Source organism: Dipteris shenzhenensis, chromosome 23, assembly GCF_047967505.1.
Source record: "Dipteris shenzhenensis isolate YYH24624 ecotype China chromosome 23, Dip_SZ_1.0, whole genome shotgun sequence".
In the NCBI taxonomy this organism is placed as follows: domain Eukaryota; kingdom Viridiplantae; phylum Streptophyta; class Polypodiopsida; order Gleicheniales; family Dipteridaceae; genus Dipteris; species Dipteris shenzhenensis.
This window is the reverse complement of record NC_141618.1, coordinates 41,540,251-41,546,253: the sequence shown is the minus strand read 5'-3', so window position 1 is coordinate 41,546,253 and position 6,003 is coordinate 41,540,251. Positions and strand designations below refer to the sequence as shown.

The window sequence follows — 6,003 nt, the reverse complement described above, 5'->3', positions numbered from 1 at the left end:
TCTGCGGACGGTTGTGAAACCCGCCTAAAATTCGTGTACCCACAAGACACATATCTATGTGCAAATGTATGTATGAATGTATATGTGAGTGTTCTTTTGGATGTGTATGTTTCCTGCAAGCTTTATGGGGTCTTGACTCTTCTCCTGTGTAAGGCAGGGCAGATTGGTGCTTGCCTGCCCATGGTTGATGGGCCGACCGCTTAGGCTGCCACTCAGCAGTCCTTCCTTTGGCTCAAGACATTCAGCCCATAAGAGGTTCCCTCAGCTCCATGATGTTGAAGAAATACAGGCGCAGCCGGTGGAAGTTTTTGCTCAGCTTCCACTGCTCAAGGCCAACAATTTGATGCATATGTATGCGAAGCGTGGGAGCATGTTGGATGCTCGCTACGTGTTTGACAACATGCAACATCACGATGTGGCATCGTGGAACATTATCATCCTGGGATATGCGAAGCATGAAGAGGGTGCACTGGCTTTGGAATTGTATTCAAGGATGCACAAGAAAGGTATCCAGCCCAGTGATCGAACTTTTGTGGGAGCATTGAAGGCTTGCACTAGCCTGGCAGCGCTGGAGGAGGGGAAAAAGGTTGATGGGAAATTCCGTAACATAGGATACCTGGAGGGAGGTAGAGCCATCCACTCCCATGTTGTAAAGGGTAGCTTTGAGGCAGATGTATTTGTGGGAACCACCCTAGTGGACATGTACACAAAATGTGGAAGTATGGCGGATGCACGGCGTGTATTCGACCAACTGCCGTATCGTGATGTGATTTCTTGGAATGCCATGATCCTTGGGTATAGCAAGCAAGAAGAAGGTGCATTGGCTCTAAACTTGTATGTACGGATGCACCAGGAAGGCGTCACACCTGATCATCGAACCTTTATTGGCGGATTGAACGCTTGCAGTATCCTGGCAGGATTGGAAGAAGGGAATCGAGTTTATGCTAAGATCCCAAATCTAGGATGTCTAAATAAAGGTAGAGCCATCCACTCCCACATATCAAAGAGCGGCTTTGAGTCTGATGTATTTGTGGGAACCACCTTGGTGGATATGTACACAAAGTGTGGGAGCATGAACGATGCACGCAGTGCCTTTGATGAGTTACCTCGACGTGATGTTGTTACATGGACTACCATGATTTTGGGCTATGCTGAACAAGAAGAGAGTGAGGAACCATTTAGACTTTATGCACAAATGCTGGAGTGCAGTATATCACCGAATAGCCTTACCTTTGTTGCTATCCTGAAAGCATGTGCCAACACTGCAGCTCTACAAACTGGAAAGGAACTCCATTCTCAAATAAGCAAAGAGGGGTTTGAGACTGTCACGATTGTGGCAAGTAGTCTAATTGACATGTATGCTAAATGTGGGAGCATGGGTGATGCCCGACAGTTGTTTGATACCTTGCCCATAAGGGACATTGTAATATGGAATGCATTGATAGCAGGATATGCTCACAAGGGAGACAGTGAGATTGTCTTTTCTTTGTTTGAAAGGATGAAGCAGGAAAGCATACAGCCAAATGGAGTCACGTTTCTTGTTGTTTTTACTTTATGCAGTCATGTGGGTCTAGTGGAGAAGGGCCAGAGGTATTTTCAGGCAATGAGCAAAAAATATGGTGTTATCCCGACTATTGATCATTACACTTGCATGGTGGATCTACTAGGCCGTGCAGGCCAATTGGACAAGGCAGTAGCAATGGTGGAGAAGATGCCTTTTCAGCCTAACGTGGCCATATGGTCAACCATGTTGGGTGCTTGTCGAAAGTGGAAGAATGTAGAGTTTGCAAGACATGCTTATGAAAGTTTGGTGAGATTAAATGGAAAGCTTCCTGCGGCATATGTCTCCATGTCAAACATATATGCCGATGCTCACATGTGGGAGGACATTAATAAGATTGCACTATTGAGAAAGAACGCTTAAGCATGACAGAGCTGGTGTCATTGATCTTATTGGAAGGTGCATAGATATTCATATAAAAGCTGAATAATCCTTTTCAAAGTCAGAGGAAGAGCAAATGATTCAATCCATGGGGATAGATGTGATGACAAAAAGGAAGACGCTCTGTGTGGGCACAGAGACAAGCTTGGCTGTCTGTTGGATGCTCCCTAACCAATACACCTAAGGAAAAACTGTACATGCCAGATAAAATCAGTTGGTATTTCATAATTGTTGCATAGTTACCAATCTATGCTGATCCTGAGACTATCATTTGCTGAAATGTAAATCGTACTCATTCTTACACGGATGAAGAGTCTTCTTGGTGAATTAAAAGTGATATACACTTCATCTATGATAAGAGAACCTCTTCTTTGGTGCCTATTGTTTAGCAGGCATGTGCTCGGTGCCAAGAGTCAAGACAGAGGGTTTTTTAGAGGTAAAGGATGATATCCTTTGACCATGTCAGGGTTATGTGAGGAAAAAATCAATTGAAGGGATTGTGGAAATAAGCTTACCTGTTGGTTAAAGCATGGAACTCGTCTGCACCTTGCTAGCTTAGTTAAGGAAATTCTTACTTCCCTTGGGAGTTGTATTGCATGAGCTTGGGAAGAGCTAGATCCAAGTCACTTGGTATTAGATAGACAGATCTGAAGATAGATCTCATCCTCTACAGGATAAAAGCATCCTTGAATTGGAAGCATGGAATAACCTAATAGAGAAATTTGGTTGTGGATTGCCACAAATGGTGGGCTTGCTGGCTTCAGTTTGTCCAATAAGCAGCAGTATCCCCACTTTGAGCTGCTCAGTTAGATCGACTTTGTGCTTCGGATGATGGTTGGTGGCAGTCCCTTACTTCTCGGGCCAGGTTTTGGCAGGATCAGCTGTCTCAGACCACCATCCCATTCTCGGGAAATTTTGTTTTTCTTGTCACACCAGTAAACCCTTTGATGTCCCCTTTCGACTCAATATTTCTCACTTATGCAGGTCTGAGTGCCTTGGGCTTATGAGGAATGGAAGAAGGCCACATCAGAGATCTATGACCCTATCCTTCGGTGGGATGCAGGAGTGCGAGGCATTGTCAGATTTCGCCCTCGCCTGAATTTGCTAATCAAGGCAAAGATTTAGATGCCTCTCGTTTATTCTTATTAGAGGCACTCAAAGTCCAGTCTCAGGATACCATTCTCACTCAGCTTTTGCAAGAACTTGATCATTGTTGATCCATGCTTATCCCTTTGAACACGAGCCAAGATCAAGTGGCTTGTTAAAGAGAGGCGTATGCAGGAACATATTGACGTGATATTGCACAGAAATGGTCATTGGGTTACACAGCCATCTAAAATTAGCAAGACCTTTTCAAGAATTGTGTTGGATCAATGCCATGTGTCTCGTGTCTCCCCCGAATGGGAAGCCAGCTACAAGCAACTGCTGTGACCTCCGGTTTGTCAAAAAGTGATCTCAATTTGCTAGAGAAATCTCCCTGACAAGGTCTAACATTTGAGGGATGAAAAGGTTCCTGGGCCTGATGGGCTGCCTGCTGAAATTCAGGCTTCAAGATGACTACCTGGCTACGAGTGTGATTCAGGTTTCGTTCCCGCAGATGTCAATTTGGGGTTACTCAAATTCATTTCTAAGAGACCTGACAAGCTGAAAGCTAGTGATTGGCCTCCTCTCACCATACTCAGTACTAGTTACAAAAGTCTTGCTAAAGCTATTGCTCTTCGCTTAAAATGGACTGTTCATGGGTGCATCTCTCCTCTTGGGCCATAGTGCTCATTCATAGACGCTGTGTGATAGATTCAAATAGATCCTTCATCGATTTGAGTCGGTCTTGCAACTCGAAGTACAACTCCATGTTCAATTTTGCTACTGGAGCATATGTCCACCATGTACTTTAGTCCGAAAACAGGCTATTTCGAGGGGAAAGATGCCATCATTAATCTGGACAATCCTCTCAGAGCCAAAGGTTGTCGTCCATGAGGGGACCTCGCATGAATGTCCACATATTTCAAAGACAGATTTCGACCTCCTTCCAAATCCACCATGGCAAGGCGGTAGTTACCTCGCCAGCCAGATGCACGAAGGGCATCACAGGGCTACAGATCAAACCGCAGCACAATCCAGACATTTCAACGTTAGCATTTAACGATCCTATTGGAAAGTGTAAATCACACGCACTAGAGTGCAAGTGATTCAAGAGCAATGGATGATGGAGCCATTGAAAGAAGATAACTCAAGTACTACGCTGGAGGTGGAGAGGCTGAAGGGAGTGTGACTAAAAGCACCAAAGCAAGCAGGCTGATTCGAAATGGAAAGAGCCAACAACAAAACAAGAGAGGAGCGCCTACAAGATTGGTGAAAACAAGACCAACAAGGTGAATGATATTTTTATCATTCATTAGGCCTGCCTCCGCATGAGTGAAATGCCCAGAGAGAGCATAAAATTGGAGGCCCTAGGGTGAAAACAAGAAGGAGATTAAGAGTGCAAAGAGGAGTAAATGAGAATGGCTCAAAAGTCATACAAGGGGACCCCAAATCACCAATACTCTAGAAGTGTACCAACCACAAATTAACACCTTACAGAGCATAAACAATAACAATGATTTTATTTTTCCCATCTCAAAACCACAATCTTCATTACGGCCTACCCATGGCAGGCCAAAAAGAGAGACAATAGACAAGCGAGTACAAGTACATAATAGAAAGTATAAAATGTGGGCTAAAATAATTGGAGGGACACTTTTGAAGAAAAGTATAAGGAGAGCACTACCTGCACCGCAGTGCTAAAAAGAAGAACGAAGGGAAGACCAAGGCAACGTGATCGGCCCATTTGCGACTCCCCTTAGACCCTCCTCACGGTCCTCCATGTGGGAGAATGGGCCTTCCCAAGGCCCTCGACGTGGGAGAATGGCCCATGGTTGGCTCTTTCCTATCGGAAAGTGTCCAGCCACTGGCTCGCGGTCTGCGGTCACTTGCCATTGGTCGGGCACTTTCCTCAAAAGGCCTCCCTCGGCCCGTTCCCCTATATGAGACCGAGAGTACGAGTGAAGTTCTAAAACCAAGGGGCAGAATCCTAGAGCCCATGTGTAGAATTTCCTTGAAAAGGTTGCCTTATAAATCCAACAAAGAGGATTACCAAGGCCAAGACGTTATTTTGCAGCAAGGATGCGGGTGATCACAAATCAGCTCAACAAGGCAAAGCAGCTTTGAGGCCCTAGTTAATGAGGACCTGGATCTAGGACCCGACCTATGCAACAGTAATTGCATTAGAAAAAGGAAAAGTAAAGCTCCAAGAAAGAACTTGGTTGTTCGAGAACCCAGGAGCAGCAAAGAGGAAGAGACCAAAGAAGAGAAGATGGCCAAGAACGACACCACGAAAGACGAGATCGAGAAGCTGCTCGAGAAAATGGGCATCCAAGGCAACCCAAAGAAGGGGGAAGTCTAGTGCCACAAATGCAAAACGAATGGCTGCACATCCACCAAATGTCGGTCGCGGACCGATTTTGCAACATTTGCAATTGCTCGGGCCACACCATCGAAGACTATTGGTGAGAGAATACGACTAGTTAACGTAGCATAAAAATCTCATTAACACTTTGGTGACTATGGGTAACCCTCAAACCTTCAATAACAATTTGGAGACCATGGTTTACTCTCAACCTTCGAATGCTTTCGTGACCATGTTGTTTCGTTCCCTTGCGGTACATGTCTGTGCGAGAAGCTCGATATAGAAACTGCAAATCGCGTCACTCTCAGGATTCTGTTTAGTCCTTGGACTACGAGGAAATCAGTAGTAGTGTTGTTGGAGTTGACGAGCATTCTGAAGATTCTAGCTCTCTTCCCCATACTTCGTTGCAACCACATCAGGTGGTATCCCTATTATGCCACCATATCCTCCGCCAATCGCCTTTCACCAGTTACCAGTTTGTGTTCGCGTTCGTCGCCCAATCATGACTATCAAGTAGCCCAAGTTCTCTGATTTTCAAGAGGAGGATCCTGATGCAAATGTAATGTTGTTTGAAAGTGCATGGCATGCGAATGTTCCCATCATGCAACAAATCAAA

The 6,003-nt window shown here is 45.0% G+C and overlaps 1 pseudogene; it reads left to right on the top strand.

Moving 5' to 3' along the window:
* Nucleotides 1–493: 493 nt before the first annotated feature.
* LOC147887387 (pentatricopeptide repeat-containing protein At3g02330, mitochondrial pseudogene) lies at nt 494–1,924 on the top strand (annotated as a pseudogene).
* Nucleotides 1,925–6,003: the final 4,079 nt, after the last annotated feature.